The 18275-nt window shown below is 36.5% G+C and overlaps 1 protein-coding gene across 3 annotated transcripts in view; it reads right to left on the bottom strand.

Annotated features, from left to right (window-relative positions):
- The window catches only part of LOC126823786 (potassium voltage-gated channel subfamily C member 1), a 110750-nt gene that overhangs the window by 49700 nt on the left and 42775 nt on the right, over positions 1-18275 (bottom strand). The gene's annotated exons all lie outside the window — the stretch shown is intronic.

Below are 18275 nucleotides of genomic sequence, written 5' to 3'. Positions count from 1 at the left end.
CATCGAGTCGATTTGTCGGCAATGCAAATCGAGTTTTCACAAATCAAGTCATCTGTATACCGAGGTTTGAAATTTATCTAAATCTGTTACGACATTGACACCGAGACAGTTAATCGTTCTCGGGTTTATCTATGTGCATGATTTGGATTAGTTAGCGACTTTTTGTGTAACGCTTAACGCCCGGAGTGTTTCAAGACAGGCTAATTGCGTATTGACTTTATGACTTTATAATTGTGGCGCAAAGCGAGTCGCTTAAATACCCAAGAGAGGTTGTGATCTGAATATACAGTGTCCATGGGGAAGATATATCTTCTGTCAGATTAGTTATTACTTATAAATATAAAGCGACACGTACCTAAGATTCACGGCGGTTGTACATTTATGGTTAGAAATAAAATGGAGTTTAACGTTCTACTGATCAGCACCGACTGGGTTAATGAAGATGGGAATACGCCATTCAGTGTGCTGTAAGGGAAATTTAGCTTGGACAGCGGCGCTATGTCCTACTCTTATATCGAATTCCCTCTGTCAAGGGTTCTTTATAGGCAAACTCGTGTTTTCGCCCCATCCAAACGACTTTACGATGTTCTTTTTCAAGCACCCCCCCCCCCCCCACTGCACCGATGACGAATGGGAACCAGGCGATAAGAGTAGAGATGCCACACCACAATAACTAGCAAGCACAAATTAATAAACATTAGACAAATAAACGGGACAGCAAGATGGATATTGTAAGCTTAGAGATAAAATGACAAGATAAAACGAGAAAAATAGAAAAAGTTCGCGCATTACCAAGTTTTTATTAAGTATAGAATGAATAAAAACAAGGGAATGTACAGACTATTTCCCTTATTTAGTGACATTCAATTACTTTTTTGAATTATCAGATATCATCTAACAGCCTCACATAACAACTTTTGGTCTTCGAAGGAATTATTAGTGAACAGAAATTCTATTATCACTCGTCACTTCAGTCAGTTATATAGAAGAATAACTCCTTCTTTTCCTTTTGCGTTCGTCACTTCCCTTTCTTGAAATCTTCATAACGCATCTATCGTAGCAATGATATCTGTATTAAAATTATATTTGGAACGTATATGTAGTTAACCAGTTCTAATGACTGACACCAATATTGTCCTTTAAGATTACATAGTGGTATTAGGATGTTTGGATGTAGGAGATTATCCGTCAAAGTAAACTCCTTTACTTTGTTATATATTTACTTTTTACAATAAAATTTTATCCAATTTATATAATGTCACATCAGTACAATATTTTTCTACGTTTACACGTGTAATGCGAGGATGAGGGAATTCCGGTAGACATCGGTGTTTCTGTCTTCTACAATTCCCAACTGTCAGGCGTTCTTTTACGTCCATTATCAATTTGTACATGTTTTTTTTTATCCCAATCGAACGATTTGGCAACACTTTTCACGTCAGCCCACAGACGCAATCGTTGACGGCTGTACTTTAGGTGTCCATTATCAAGTTAGACTTATGTTAAGCTTGTAATATAAGTGATATTAATATGGAAACATACTCAATATCACCTTACTTTAGTATCCGGTATCATATAGTCTGTCATAGTTTAATTATAAATTAAGCTCATTAGACTAAGACTTTGCCATGGGAAGGTCATGCAATTTAAGCCAACTTCAAGATCTATAATAGAGGATATATTTTTGATGTGAGCAAAAGGGGGCGGGGTGCATTCTTGGCATAACTTTATTAATACTGAACATAGGACTCCACTTCCTACTTTGATCACCTTCAAGAGAAGTGTCTTAAAGTGGCCGCCATTGCTCAGAATCTAATCTTTAGCTTTGTTTGTGTGTGTGAAATAGCTTTATTTAACGTCCGCTCCCACCGAGGTGATATCGCAGAAAAAAGCTTTGTTTAACTAGGCTTTTATTTTATACGCATCGTACGTAACTATCGCTCGAAAACTGAATGTTAGTTCAGACTGTATACGCATTAGACAAATTTTTGTACCAGAGATTGAAAGTCTGGCTTACCTGTAACCAACACCGTATTGTTATTTAAGACAATGTTTTCTGTTTTCCATTTTAACCCTCTGTTATTATTTGTTATGTCAATAATTAACCTATAACAAGCGTCCAACACCCGTATGATTCAGTGAAATACCGAGAAGGATACATAATAATATGCGTAACTCTTATCAGTGTTAGGGTTAATGTGGAAACGAGTCATAAAATAAATAGAACATTTGTCGTTTTGTCGTGAATAACATATTTTATTTCATCTCTACGCAAAAAAACGTTTATATTTTCACTCATGCTACGCATTCGTGGAAATATAAGTTTTCTTGCTTCTCGATGAAATAAAATATGTTATTCACTCTAAAACGACAAATATCCTCTATATCTTCGGCATTTACTATGAATATTATAACTTTGATGCTGTGGTATATTTACTATGAATATTATAACTTTGATGCTGTGGTATATTTACTATGAATATTATAACTTTGATTCTATGGTATTTACTATGAATATATCCTAACATTGATTACTCTAGCGGCGGTATTTACTATGAATATATTCTAACTTTGCACAAACAGCCGTTGATTATGGATTGACTTTTTTTAAGGAACGTCAGAATTTATGTCAAGGCTGTACAGTGTAATTAGTTTAATGTGCAGGATTTTTATTTTGCTAACACATGTATGGAAGTGTAAGATATGGGTTTTAAAGTAGCAAAATTCATTTTTCAGTTCAATGGAGTAAGCGGAAGTCGGTATGTTTACATTTTTAAAAATTATTTTACTTCTAGATATGTTAAAATACAATTAGGCCATCTGTTTGGCAATCTAAACTTAATTTTACCTAAATTTTATATTCATTCACTACAAAAATTGAATTGTAGATTTGAATTGCCTTATAAGCGCACAATAATTTAAAGAAGTTAATTACTACAAAGCGTCAACCACTAAGTCTCAGTCTGTCGTTGTTATATTTCGCCCAGCACGTGCGGGCTGTATCATAAGGTCTGTAATTGAGTCAACTGGCGTGGTTTCGATTCCCCGGTTGAACGTGACAAGGAGTAGTGTTGCCTGTGAAACCTCGTGGGTTTTCTCCGAGTCCTTCGGTTTCCTCTCAAGCGAATTATTGAAATAAAATTCAACCATAGGTTAGTCCCGAAATGACCTTGTTTGTGTCGAGTGTACGTTAAACCCCAAAACCCAATCTCTCTCTCTCTCTCTCTCTCACTCTCTCTCTCTCTCTCTCTCGAGATTATCCACACGTTGCGCGGAATTGTCTTAGAAAAGTTGGTGATTATCATAAAAGCTTCCATTCAAGTATCCCCAAGGCTGATACTTCTTCCCACTCGAGGAGTTCCGCTTATGGCTAATATGTTTTTGATGTACTTATATATATACGTTTTTTGGGGTAACATATATTGTATTCCCAGTAGTGTTTTCCAATTGATGATTATGTATATTTACGATTGCGAATGTGGACAAAATGCACATTTTAAAACATTGGCTGCTTAAAGCAAAATTCGTTATACCCCACAGTAAAATCCGTTATATTCGTTATATCTGATAGTAAAATTCGTTATATCTGATAGTAAAATTCGTTATATCTGATAGTAAAATTAATGTGTTATATCTACACGGTTTAACAAGATTTTTCGGTCAAAAATAACTAACAGCCCTCTTTATCATATTTAGGTTCTTCAAAATCCTTGATAAGGTTTTATTGAACAATGAACATTTCGTTTGCTACATAATGGATTTCTTTAAAGGACCGAATTTTCCACTTTAAAATTTAGTAGTATGGTGGACCACAAATGTCACTCCCAAAAGACACCCTCACCACCTATACTCGAGGATTCAGACTTCCAGACGCCTGTGTTACTAATATATTTTTCCATTCTTAGAAATGAATTCGTAATAAATCACTTTCCGATAGCACAGAATGAAGAATTGATTATGCCATATATTGTTTTCCTTTTATTCATAATAAATATTCATGCATGATTTATAGAGCGTTTCAAATTACCTGCCAACGCTATAAGATGCATAATTATATACCCGTATAAAACATACGTATAGGCTTATAGATCGTTTCTTAAAGCTGATACCATGTTAGCTGACGGCATCAAGCCAATGAATAAATTTATTGACAATTATGTTTTTCTGTATTTTGATGAGGCCGTCATCATTTATCACCGACCCATATACACGCTGGTTTTCTTCAATTCTCGTAAAGTCCGCATAAATTCTCTGTCCTCGGAATGTTTGTAGATTTGGATGTAGATTTGGACCGACTAGAAAGTCTCTTATTATTCTCTTCTTGGCATAAATCTCCAAGGTTGTTTTATCACAAGGTTACTAACGTCTCAGGGAATAAGCGCTATTTAGTCCTTGATGCTTGGGTAGCCGAGCGCTTAATTCTAAAAGTTAAGGTCCACTGCAGATTTGGTCAAAGGTCAGGGGATGTAAACAGGGGGGTTAGCGCTAACCCTAACGTAAGACCTAGCCCTAATCCTAACCCACAATCTCGTCAACAATCACGTGCCCTAAAGCTATGTACATATTGGCGTGACCGAGTGTATCATAGCTGTTATCTGTGCAAGGTTGCAAGAAATGGGGTTGTCTGCCTAATCTTGTGAATTTCACGAATTTAGTATCGTATTTGGTGAATGTTAAAGAAGTAAAGTCGTATGCCTGATCTCGCGAGTTTCTCTGAGGCATCCGGTTTCGTGACACTGCACAATATAATCCCTGCGTGCCAACTGATATAATACTAAAAAGACCCGATCTGAGATGGGTGAAGGTTAAAGCCCATATTTATCTTATTCATTAAGTTTAAAAAAATACATTTAATAACCCACATGAGTAATACGTGACATGTCTTGCATTGATTTTAATTGTTGGCTACCACTAGGCCAAAATAATATTGGTTTATTAGTAAGTACAGCGGGACCGCACAAATTACACAAGACAAACCTACGAACAGGATACAATATATACTCCCCCACTCCCACAAAAAAAACCCTAGAAAAATAAAACAAAACCGTATATATAAGATCACGTGAAGGGAAATTCGGGCATACAAGAATTGAGCTGAGTTCATTTTACTGTTTTATTTGGAGGATGTATAGAATTTTGCGTGCAGATTCCATCTGGGTTCGTTTTTTTCTGTTATTGGTGATCGTGACTTCTGACCAGCAGACCAGATAATGTGAGCATGGGGTTAATTCTATTTATCATTGTCCAATATTCGGGTATTATATCATCATACCAGTGATACAGTAGATCGTATTTATTAAGGATTGACGCGATGCTAACAGAATACAACACAAACAACAATACTGGTCCAAGGACAGAACCGTGGGGCACTCCATTCACTAGCAAAGCTGAATCCGACAAAGCGACTTGTGTCTCTACAAATACTCAAAATTCGCAATTTAATTTCTAGGATAGTACAGTTGGATCGTTGGTTCCGAAAGCTGCTTATGAATCCAACATTAAAAATAAAATAGTAGACATATATTACTCGTAGACCAGGGTAGGTCTGATAAGAAACATTAAAAATGGAAAAATATGTAGATAAACAAGAAATAAATACATTATATCAACATACATTGTGCAAGAGCTAAAGATGCCTATTGCAGGTCTTTCTTTGGGTCTGAAATGTTTTCTAAATCATTAATTAGACATTAATTAACTTATCCAGGCCATAATCAACCCTCGATGGCATCGGATTTCTCCGATATTAAATAGATTAGAACAGTTCAGCCATATTTTGATTTAAGCTAAAAATGGAGGAGCGAGACTTAGCTTCGAACAACCAGGGCGGTGGTTGAAATTATTGCACACGTCTTGTCAAACCTTCAAAGTCTAATATCTTTGTTCGCAATAGAGTAATTTGAATGAAATTTTCACATTATTCATGTTACATTATCTATTTTCTAACTCTTATAGCTAGAATGACTAGCTCCTTATCTAATCTACCATAATGTATCTTTAATACACCCATGTATTCATGGAATATGAATAATGACATGACCTAAGTATTAATAAACTCCCACGCTTTCAAAGTTAATTTAAACTAGATATATAATCAATATTGCTATATAATTAATTTAAAACGGACTTAATGATCGAGCTAAATTTCGTACGGGACCGGTTTACACACACGCTTGAGGAAATATTTTAAGGGGCTTTAACAGTACAATTAATTTTTTGTATCTCGTCTCATAACTACCTAACTACCATAACTCTATTGATAACATGGACATCTGCGTCATTTATGATGTGATTACAAGTATTGTTATAAATTAACCTATTGTTGGTCTATCTATATTAATATTCAAATATATAGATATTTATAACCCGCGAATAACACGTGAAATCGGTAGTAAAATAACAATAAGTACACAAAGGCACACCAAATTTAAAATTGGTTACACCATAGCGAAATTAATCACCTGACTGAAATTGTCTAAACAACCCTCTCACATCAGGATTAAGACCAATAATTCTCTCTCCATTTCTTGGTCAATAATATTTACTCTTTATCTAATTATCTAATAAAAATACTGAATGGAGTTGAACATCTCGAATTTCTTCTATACTTGGTCAAATGACTGCAGACTGTGTGCAGTCATCATTTTCGTAGGTGAAATGGTTAATTCATGTTTGTTTACTTGCTAATCCTTCCACCTCAAAATCATGAATATTCACTAAACTGACATAAAATGCCAATTCAAACAATGGTTTCGATTCAAGTCCAAAGTGTTAACAAAGCTGACATGCAAAATGCACAAAAAGAGGAAATGAAAGAAGTGCTATAAATAGACGAAATCTGAAATCAAAGGAAACAATTACTAGTCTTAATCCTTGGGTTTAACAGATGCGAAAGTGGGATACGTAAGCTACTGTTTGTCATCATCGCGAACCAATATTTAATATTCTGTTATTAAAAGCAACGATATACACAATCCGTTTAAACATAATTATTCATTCGAAGAGGGTAACATATTTTCGAATTCCGTTCAGGGCTACTCAGTGTTTTAAATCACAGTTTAAAAAAATACTCTTGTTCAGCGGTGCTTTATACAAATTGTTTAAAAGTACGTACCTCAAATATTTAGTCTCGCGAACAGGGTATTTCAACAGCGGACTACTGTGAATTTTGGAAGACAACCCTATATCCATAAAATTGTTTTCCATGGCACCGAAGAGAACTTCATGATCTTGAATCACCAGCAAAATAAGCAAATTCCCCCCCCCCCCCGCACTGTCATGGGAATATGTAATGAATTGAAATGGGGTTTAATGTGCCACATTTCTGCACCGTCTGGGCTAATGAAGGCGCGCGTGCCCTCATGTAGTATGCTATAAGGGACCTCGGTTTTTGTCCCATCCGATTGACTAGACAGCTGTCCTTGTCAGGACCTCCGAGGAATTTGCTCGGCCATCATCTGGAGCGAAGCAGAGCCCCCCCCCCCCAGATACAGAGCCAGGGCCTTACTCCCAGAACCACCGCGACTCCCTTGCAGAATATGAATTAAGTTTATCATCTAATCAGTTATCAGTTTAATCCCAAAATGTTTTACTTTAGCTAAATAAGCGATGAAGGTATTACGTGATCTAAAATAATTAGTCAGAGGTAATTATATCTCTAGCCCTGACTACATTCACCCACTCATTTCCTTTACTTAAAGCAAAATAATATGCTTTGTTAATTTTTGGCAAGATTTGTCTAACATCTAAGAGTATCTATTGCTAACTAATATCCATGAAATTATAGAATCGAGTCCATTTAACCTATAAACAACATATACAGACAGCTATATAGATGAGATTGGAATTTCTTAAAAAAATATTATGGATGATTCTAACTACTGCAACCATTCGGTCTCTCTGACGAACCTGTGGCTAGTTTAACGAAGTGTAGGTAAAGTTACATAAACGTAGACGTAAGTGCAGTAGAGTTGAAAATTTCTGTAAATTACGTGTACTTTAATCTTAATTGTACTTCATGTCACGTGATACTGTACTAAATAAAGAAAGATAGTTTTCCAAGAAACAAAATTCAGTATGATCAAGGACGGATAACTCTGAAAATCGGTAGGCTTATTTGATCGCTAGAAACCAGGGGACTGTTTCACGAAAATTTAACTAAGATAAAATCCAAATTTTAGTAATTTGATTGGATAATATTAGATTGATTTTAGTGCTTAGCCAATAAAAATTGAAGTATCTACTAAAATTTGGATTTTATCTTTAGTTCAGATTTCGAGAAACAGGGCCCAGATCGGGCAAAAGGAAATGTGGACGACGCACGGACATGGGTACATTTAAATGCGGTACAATAACAAATAAAGGGGACGGAGTTTAAGATAACATTATACTTTGAACATCTTCAGACTACCGTGCCTTATTTTTTAAAATTATATTATTCTAGTGTATGAAATAAAAGGAGATTTCATTCTAACCGCTACTACACAGGAACTCAGTCATCCACCCCATTGTAACGAATAGACACTCTTACTAATCTGAATGACGTTTAAGAAATATAGTATTTATATTCAAACCATTTACCCCACAGACAACCAGTCAGTTACAGGGAATGTTCTTGCAAATAAAAGCCATTTGATGTAACCTTAACGATAGAATATTATCCGTGGAAATTTAAGCATGGAAGCAGGAAAAGTTGTATGATGGATTACCGTGTCTGATTTTCTGCAAACCGATTGACCTGAAGGCAAAGTTTCATTTTTAAATTCCTGGCATCACATCTGCTGTCTAGGAAGTCCTGCCTTAAAGGCATCGGTGCTTTGAATAATAACAGTTATACGTAGAGTTTCAGTGATTATACCTCTCAGATGTTATTACTATTGAAAATTAAATGGTTCGTTACACTTGGTCATCAAGTATGCATTAAATGTTATTAATTATAGAAATGGAAATGGGGACCGAATAACGGTTATTTAAAGGACAATATTGGTGCCAGTCATTATCACATATGTGATAGAACTGGTTAAACACGTTCCAAATATTATTTTTTCACAGAGATCATTGCTACGATAGATGAGTAATCAATGTTTTAACAATAGGAAGTGACGAACGCAAAAGGAAAACACGAGTTATCCCTCTATAAAACTGGCTGAAGTGACGCGTGATAACAGATACATGGGCGAATTTCTGCTCACTGAAAATTCGTTCGAAGATCAAAAGTTGTTATATGAGACTGTAAGAGTATATCTGACAATTCAAAAAAGTAATTGAATGTCATTAGATAAGAGAACACGAGACAAATAGAAACAGTCCGTACATTCACGGGTGTTTATTCATTCTATACTTATAAAAACATGGTAATGCACGGACTTTTTCTATTTTTCTTTCATGTTCTCTTATCTAGTGACAGTCAATTTTGTTTATGAATTGTCAGATATCCTTTCACAGTCCCATACAACAACTTTTGGTCTTCGAAGGAATAATTAGTGAGCAGAAATTCGCCCATGTATCTGTTATCATCCGTCACTTCAGCCAGTTTTATAGAGGGATAACTCGTGTTTTCCTTTTGCGTTCGTCACTTCCTATTGTTGAAACATTGATTACTCATCTATCGTAGCAATGATCTCTGTGAAAAAATAATATTTGGAACGTGTTTAACCAGTTCTATCACATATGTGATAATGACTGGCACCAATATTGTCCTTTAATACTACAGTTACACACTCAAACCTCGAGTACAAAAACAACCAAGAGACAGTGTATATATCAGCTAGTAGAACACAGTGCTGATCATTACGCATGTTTCTGAGGCTAAATATTAGAATGGACCCGTTCACAACTTTTTTTTTTGCGATAGATTTTTTAATCTGAATTGGTAAAATAGTTCGTGTTTTTGGTGGTATGCAAATTGTTCACAACTTGACGAGGCTACTAATCGGTATTTACAATACATTAAGAGAGAGAGAGAGAGAGAGAGAGAGAGAGAGAGAAATGGGGTTTAACGTCCACGTGACACAAAATAGGTCATTTCGGGACAAAAATATGGTTCAATTGTATTTCAATAATTCACTTACGCGTAGGGGTCTGTAGCGGTGGGAGAAAACCGGAGGACGCGGAGAAAACCCACGAGATTGGACTGGCGAGCCTACTCCTTGTCACGTACATCCAGGGAATCGAAACCACGCCAGTTGACTCAATAACAGACCTTATGATACAGCGCGCACGTGCCAACTATTCCCCCCGCCCCCGCAAATAATTTAAGAAGTGTTTACTTATGTCGCCACTAGCACATAAACCCTATATACACAAACATTGCCCTCCTCCATATGTTGTTAACGGTTGCCGTTTTTTGGGAAAGACGATCTCGGAGATAAAATTCTTTAATATATATCTACAATATCTGATACGTGCACACAATCACAATGTGGTTTTATTTTTCTTAAAATACTTATTGTGTTTAAAATACTAAAATCGTTTCGTGTCGGGGAGGCTTTAAGACATGATAGGCCATTTTATTTTCGGTAAAATATCAAATTTTGGATTTCAACTAGGCCCATCAGGTTAATCCGCTACCAATAAAATATGGAAGCGTCTTATTAATAGCGAGCAGGATAGATCGATGAAATTTCAATTGATCATAACTTTGTAAATACTGAACGGAACTAAACTATTTTTGGATTGATCTTTCCATTAGAGATTAAACTTTCACAATATTGTAGTGTGCAAGGGATTTATATAGCGCTAAATGATGTATCGGCTTTTTAAAGCCAACAAAGCAATTGATATTCTGTTTACGTATCGGCTCAACTGAAACATCTATCATAGTTAACTACAAAAACAAAATGGCAACTTACGCAAAAACACTTCCGTTTCATGTCCGATAAAAGTTAAACTAATTGATTAGACAATCTCGTTTTGCAGACGAAATGTTTTTATTTATCGAATCTCAACAAAGGGAGATTAATGGCAGACTTCTGGTACATTTCTGGCTTGTTTCAATTTGGTGTACCTAAGTTTGTTCAGTCATCTACCATTGATTCTGTTTGATAGGCCTTCCTTGGAGAACATCATCTTATTGAATTAGCCCTGGCTACCCGTCTCTATGGTAATTAAACATGATTATGGAAGCTTGGAACATGCAAACCAGTTTCTTTCACCGAAGCTAAATTATAATTAACTGTCATCTTTTCGGAACAATAACTTATGCGATGGTGAAATAAAAACATTTTTAATGCGGAATTATTAACCTCGCTATGAAAATATATGTAATCAATTTAGAGTAATATAAAATAACCATAGGCTGACTTCATCTAAGCATTGACCTATTTTTCACAGGTATTCGTTAAGCCTCTTGAAAACCACTATAATATTTGTCAGTAGACCAAATAAAACAATCGCCCATTATGCAACTGCAACGATAATACCTGTAACCACTGCTTCATGGGGGGTAGCTATCACTTTACATCGTCGCGATTTACTTTTACACGGAGCCAATATAATGTGCAGTACTCACCGACAAGATTCGACCACGGAGAACGACGGGCATGTTTCCTATGTATCACGTGATAGTAATCACCTGGTCAATCACAATCGGATCGTCCATATTTTGCGAAAAACGAAACGTGTGGTATAGACCCCCCGCCCCCCAACCACTCTGTTTCATTTCCCCACATTTTCCTAACTAACAACATATATGTATATTATCTTTTCGTGGTTGCCTGCTTTCCCCCCAGAGTTTAGATCCGTAGAAAGTAAGTTATGTCTGAGAGAAGCATACTATGGTTGCAACACTTTTTAAAGAACGAGATCACTGACAGATATAACAAATTAGTCGTTGATGACGAGTAACTAAAGTCGATTAGCTTCGAAATGTTCGAGGGGCCATCGCGATAACGTTACAAGAACGGTTCATTTGATCGGCTGCCAGATATGGTGTCCTTCTTTAGGGTCAATTTGTTTAACGCTTCGCCGTCGCCTAGTCGACAGGGCGATGGAACGAACAGATGGGGCTAAGCAATGAATAGATGAATCAATGCGATGAATCGATGAGTATTTTAGATGGAAATACGAGATTAATCCATTGAGATATGCAATGACGTTATGCGATGGGCCAGCGATACGATGGAGTCAGACCGTTGTTTTCACTGTCTATAAATGAAATGAAATGTGGTTTAACGTCATGTTTGTCTGCGCCGACTGGACCAATGAAGACGCACATACGCCATACAGTGTGCTGCGGCCTACTCTTATTTCTAATTCGGTTTTCTGTCTGTTTCGAACGATTAGGCGCTGTTCCTTGCCAGGACCTCCGTCCTGAACAACTGACAAGGGGAAACCATACTGGAAAATCGCGGGCTACGTTCTCGGCTAATACACATGATGTCTGTAGACGAACTTTATCTACAATCTGAAGCACAACAAACCTGATATATTGTAATTACAGTAAACAACAAAATCTATCTGTATAACTCGATCATCCAGATATGCCAATGAACCCATCAAGATTATTGTTCAAATCATACAAACATGTCGAAAAACATTTGGAAATTGGTTTCAGACTAATCTTAACTGGCCTTTTCATTACACATCGCCGAGAAAAACTAGACACCACGTGTCTGATCAGCACGCTAATAGAATATCTATAGTTTATACAGGTTATTGTTGTCTATCATCTGGTGAACGCATCAACATGCGATCCACGGCTTTTTCATACACAAGGATTCCTACACGATTATTTTTTTTTTTAAAGAGGCTCTCTCACTTTGGCTTAACTAGATTACAGCAATTACATTGGCTATGCTAAAATTTGGTTGTTTGGATTTGGGTTTTGTTTTTTGTTTTTGAAAAATTGAAATGAATCTGTCAATTCATTTTTTGCGAAGGGTTTCTATAAGTTTAGATCATGCATGTCAAACTAGGCCAATGCTTTAATTTTCGGTAATTGGGTGAGTGTAAGGTTATTTTGAATATTGTATTGTTTAGAATTAATTGCATTTATTTTCTTGTCGGGAGTGGAAATACCTCTTTAATTATACCTAACGTCTGTTTTAAATACTTTGAAGCTTGAACTCGTTGACCAACGTCGTGCGATTCCTTGCCTGTTTATCCAGCGTTATTTTACATGTTTCCAGCCAAACGTGACTTTTCCCGCAAAAACTTAAAATTATATCGTTGATTAAAATTGAACATAGAGATTAAATGCATGTCTTGCTATATAGGATGCGTAAGGGTTATTCTGCCCAGTTTGCAAGCTCTATTTGAGCGGTTTGATTCGATACCTGATTTGGCTTGGTACTCGGTTTGACTAGGTACCCTGATTGTCTAAATACCATTTTTGACTATGTAACCTGTTGGTCGCGATACCCGGTTTGAAAACTATACTTTAGTGGTTTGGATCGGGACCCGGTTTGGATCGGTACCCTGTTTGGATCGGGGTACTGTTTGTCTCGATATCCGGTTTGACTCGATTCCCGGTTTGACTTGATTCCCGGTTTGACTAAGTACCCTGTTTGGCTAGGTACCCGTTTTGATTTGGTACCTTATATTATTTCCAACAAATTCTTTTTGGACGTAAGCAGAGATAATAATTAATACATTTCCCAATAGACCTTCGTAGACATAATATATAAAATACAAAAAATATGTAAATAAGAAAATCAAAACTTATAATAAATAGTTTGGTTACTGTAAAACAGTCTTGCAGGGAGTTAGATACAGGCAACGAACAGCAATTAAGAACTGGGGAAAATGAATTCTCCATTGCTTTTACAACACGGTTGCATGAGCATGGAACCACACTAAACTGTGTACCGAGTAAACTCATAAAAACAATTTGGTTATGATGTTTCGTGGAAAACAAATCCAAGAATTGTGAAGATAGATATTCAGAGCCATGACGTTACATAAATTATATTTTCCCCAAACCTTTCTACGTATCAAAGCTAGCGGAGTCAGGATTTTCAGTGGGGGGGGGGGTCAGAAATTTTAAATCAGCTTACTGAAGTGTTGTAGTGACAATTCGCGAAAGCTATAGGCGCGAGGCCCACCAGTTGGAACACGAAATGAAAAAAGTGGAACACTGTCGATGCCATTTGGGGCCATTTCCGACCCCAAAATTCAGCCCTCCAACTTGGCTCCGCGCTTGCAAATAGATGAGCTTCAACGAGTTCAGTCGCCTCTGAGATGATGCAAACAGGTCCTTGATCGATCTTAAGAGCATTAGACTAGTCAGCAGAAGTTTATACTAAACCTATTGAGCACCCGTCAAAGATATTTTCATAATGCACCAGAACATGGAGTAATTCATCGATAAATTAGATAAATTCACATCAGCGCAGACAGACAAATTTCTAATGGAGTGCGACCAATATTGAAGAGTATATAAAATGCGGCGAAATTTGCCCCCGATACCCACAAGGCACTAAATACTCAGACTGGCTGATATATTATGCATATTTTAGTTTTAATAAATATTTAAATATACAGTATGCAAGAGCTAAATCGGCCTATTGCAGGTCTTACTTTAGGCCTGAAATGTTATCAAAATTATTAATTAGGCATTGATGAACTTATCCAAACCATAAGCAACTCTCGATGCCATCGCTAGCCTGCGATATTTAGCGGATTGGAATACATTTTGTGGAGGATAATTAAACGTTAAAATGAATAGTCGAGACTTTGCTTTTTATCGTACCGAATTTAGTAATGATGATCGAGGCTAGCCTAAAATTCAAAAGCTAATATCTCTGTTCAGAGTGGAGCAATTTGATTGAGATTTTCAGCATGTTGTATTTACGTTATCTATTTTTTTAATTATTATAGCGAGAACTGTCAACTCTTTATCTCATCTCCTATAATTCCCCTTTAATAGTGTTTGAGAAATGTCAACTCTTCATCTCCTATAATTCCCCTTTAATAGTGTTTGAGAACTGTCAACTCTTTATCTCATCTCCTATAATTCCCCTTTAATAGTGTTTGAGAACTGTCAACTCTTTATCTCATCTCCTATAATTCCCCTTTAATAGTGTTTGAGAACTGTCAACTCTTTATCTCATCTCCTATAATTCTCCTTTAATAGTGTTTGAGAACTGTCAACTCTTTATCTCATCTCCTATAATTCTCCTTTAATAGTGTTTGAGAACTGTCAACTCTTCATCTCCTATAATTCCCCTTTAATAGTGTTTTTGAAAACTATTGAATATAAATGGACACTCCCATTTTCTTACGGAGCTGGTCTCCCGACTTAACTTCAGAAATAAAATAAACCCAGTCTGGTTAAAACACAGATCCTATTTCGTTTCGTTTTTATAGTTCAAAATTTCGTTTTACTTGTCTTTACTACACTTTGATCTGGAAGAGTTGTTATTTAACTCGTGTTCTGAATGGCGTCAGGGATAAGCCAATGAAACGGTCTGTTACGGTGAGCTTAAGCGTGTTTTTCACGGAACTGTGGGTAATCCACTAGTAACATAAATGCTGATTGGTTAATCAAATGTCTGACGTCATAGGGTCATAACTATAACTTTAGTGTAGGCCATCGAAAGTATAAAAAAAACGAAACGAAATATAGATCTGTATTTTGAGAGAGAGAGAGAGAGAGAGGGGGGAGAGAGAGAGATAGAGAGAGAGAGAAATGGGGTTAACGTCCACTCGACACAAACTAGGTCATTTGAGGACTAACATATGGTTTAATTTTATTTACATAATTCGCTTGCGCGTAGGGGTCTTCAGCAGTGGGAGGAAACCGGAGGACGTGGAGAAAACCCACGAGGTTGGACATGCGATCCTACTCCTTGTCACGTACAACCGGGGATTCGAAACCACGCCAGTCGACTAAATGACAGACTTTATGATACAGCGCGCACGCTAACCATTCAGCCATCCAACCCCCCTAATCAGATTGAAGTAAACCGAAATGGGGATTAACAGTCTCCTTTTCTGCAGAAACTGGGCTAATGCATGCATCATGGAGTGAGCTATAAGAAAAATTGTACCTGGACAGCAACGTTCCAGTCTACTCTCCATCGAACTTCAACTGACAAGGAGTCTTTTACGTGCGCACAAATGTGTACACGGGACTCTGTCAAGTCGTTCGAATGGGACGAAAAACAGAGGTCAAAATTGGACAAAATTCCCCTCATAGCACACTGTATGGTGTATGCCCGTCTTCATTAGCCCAGCAGGACGTTAAACCTCATTCCATTTCATTTCATTTCCTCTACCCCCCCCCCCCCCTCCCCCGTCAGATCCACCATTGTCTTAACAAAAGGTTACACCCTATGTTAATTAACTTAGATGTGAAATCAAAACGGAAGTTTATAAAAAGAACTCAGAATACAGTGGATGTTAATCCAAGTCAGAAGTAGAGCGTGAATCAAATCAGTTATTGATTTACCATGAGTTACTCGAGACAGAATTTGTCTGAAGAAAAGAAATGTAGATGTCCACAAGGTTAATCCCGATTGGAATTTCCTATTTCCATTCCATCAACTCTAATATTTTAAACCCTAGAAATAATTACTCGTTCACGCAATTCTAGAAATTTAATCTCTTTTAACATTGAGATTTATAAAACAGATCTAATGGTCCAAGCAGTCAGAACAAATAAAAAAAATTAAAATAAAACGAAATCGGAAAAATATCCTACTTTTCTAAAAACGAGCATGCAACATGCCAATTTGCCGTGAGGGTAATTTTGCCAGGACAGTGGCGTTGCCGACTACTATTCGTCCAATTCCAACTGCCAAGTGTTCTTTTACGGACACACTAACGTATGCACGGGACCTCAGTTTTGATTCCATCAAAATCGATTAAAAGCAAAGACACTCTCATAGTTCAAAGATGTAACCAGGTGTTACAGAGAAATAGTAAGCATACCCTGCTTCCCCGGCACCTTACATTTGTATAATGAGAACCACAATATATAAAATCCGACAAACTACTATCCAAATGGAGGGGAGGGGCGTCCTTTCAATATAAACTAGTTTATATCGGGACCAACATATAATATTTAAGAAATTGCGTGTGCGTATTGGTCTTTAGCAGTGGACAAATGTTAGGCAAGCCTGCTCCTTATCACATACAACAAGCATGAAATAGAAACTACAACAGTTTAATCAATGAAGAACCGTATAATCTTTAGCCCAACGTTTACACAAATTCTGCCCAGTCCACCTCACTCCCACAAAACCCCGTGAAGTCAACAACCACACGCAGGGACCTGCCACAATGGTAAAAATGAATATGATCGAAGTTGGTATCAGATTTTCCCGAAATTAAAAGCGTACCCCATATGTTATTATTTACTAAAAACGAGTAGGGTCAGATAAAAAAATAGAATGTCAACTACGGATGATTCATCAATTTAAAATTGATATGTAAGCAATTATTCCTCTCACCTCATCCGCAGTAGCGGTAATGGCAGGTGCTTCCGTCAACATGGCGTGCATCAAGTCTGGCCTCGAAGATTTCCACAGTCGGGGGATATTGTAAAAAATGATACTGTACATTCAACATATTGGTTCTCACAATTCAGCAAAAATGGCACATAACAATTACTAGCCAATGGCAATAAAAGTTTTACCGATTATTTCTTAGATAATAAAGAGGTCCCATGGGGTCGTAACCGACCCCTTCAGAAAGTTCATGTCTAGATTAAGCAGTTTACTTATATACATGTATGTATAAAGATTTGGCACCGACTCAAACGCAGAAAGACATTCCCTAGAGAAGGTATACGTATAAGAATTATCTCGTCGAGACAGTTCAAAATATATGAACTTTGACCCTTAATTTAATGGGTTGATATGTCTTCCATGCAATTGTCACAAGTTTAACGATTTTCAGCAAAAATAATATCTAATGACTTAAATGTATTAAAATGCATTTATAAAGATGAATGAAGAATTTACATGTATTTAAAACTAGATGTTATTAGTTTCGTTCGAGTATTCTACTATTTAAAAAATAAAACGGCACGAATTGTGCGTTAAATTCCAATTACTGGAAAAATCAAAATTGATTCGTTTTTTTATCGGGAGATAAAATCAATCCTCCCCATGGAATCCAAACTGGGCTATTCAAAAATTCAGCAAATTCATTTTGCCATTCACACAGCATATTAAGTCTACTGCTGTATCCATCTTAAATAGAATCATATCTTTATCAAACATTCCAATGGTTATAAAACACATTGCAAAATCTGAAAATGCAATGCCGGAAATAATTTATACTTACACTATCCAAACTTCAAATTATTTTATTTTGATTGGAACAAATTA

This window comes from Patella vulgata, chromosome 6 (genome assembly GCF_932274485.2).
Source record: "Patella vulgata chromosome 6, xgPatVulg1.2, whole genome shotgun sequence".
Lineage (NCBI taxonomy): Eukaryota > Metazoa > Mollusca > Gastropoda > Patellidae > Patella > Patella vulgata.
Note: the sequence above shows the minus strand (reverse complement) of the source record. Positions and strands in the feature narration are given on the sequence as shown.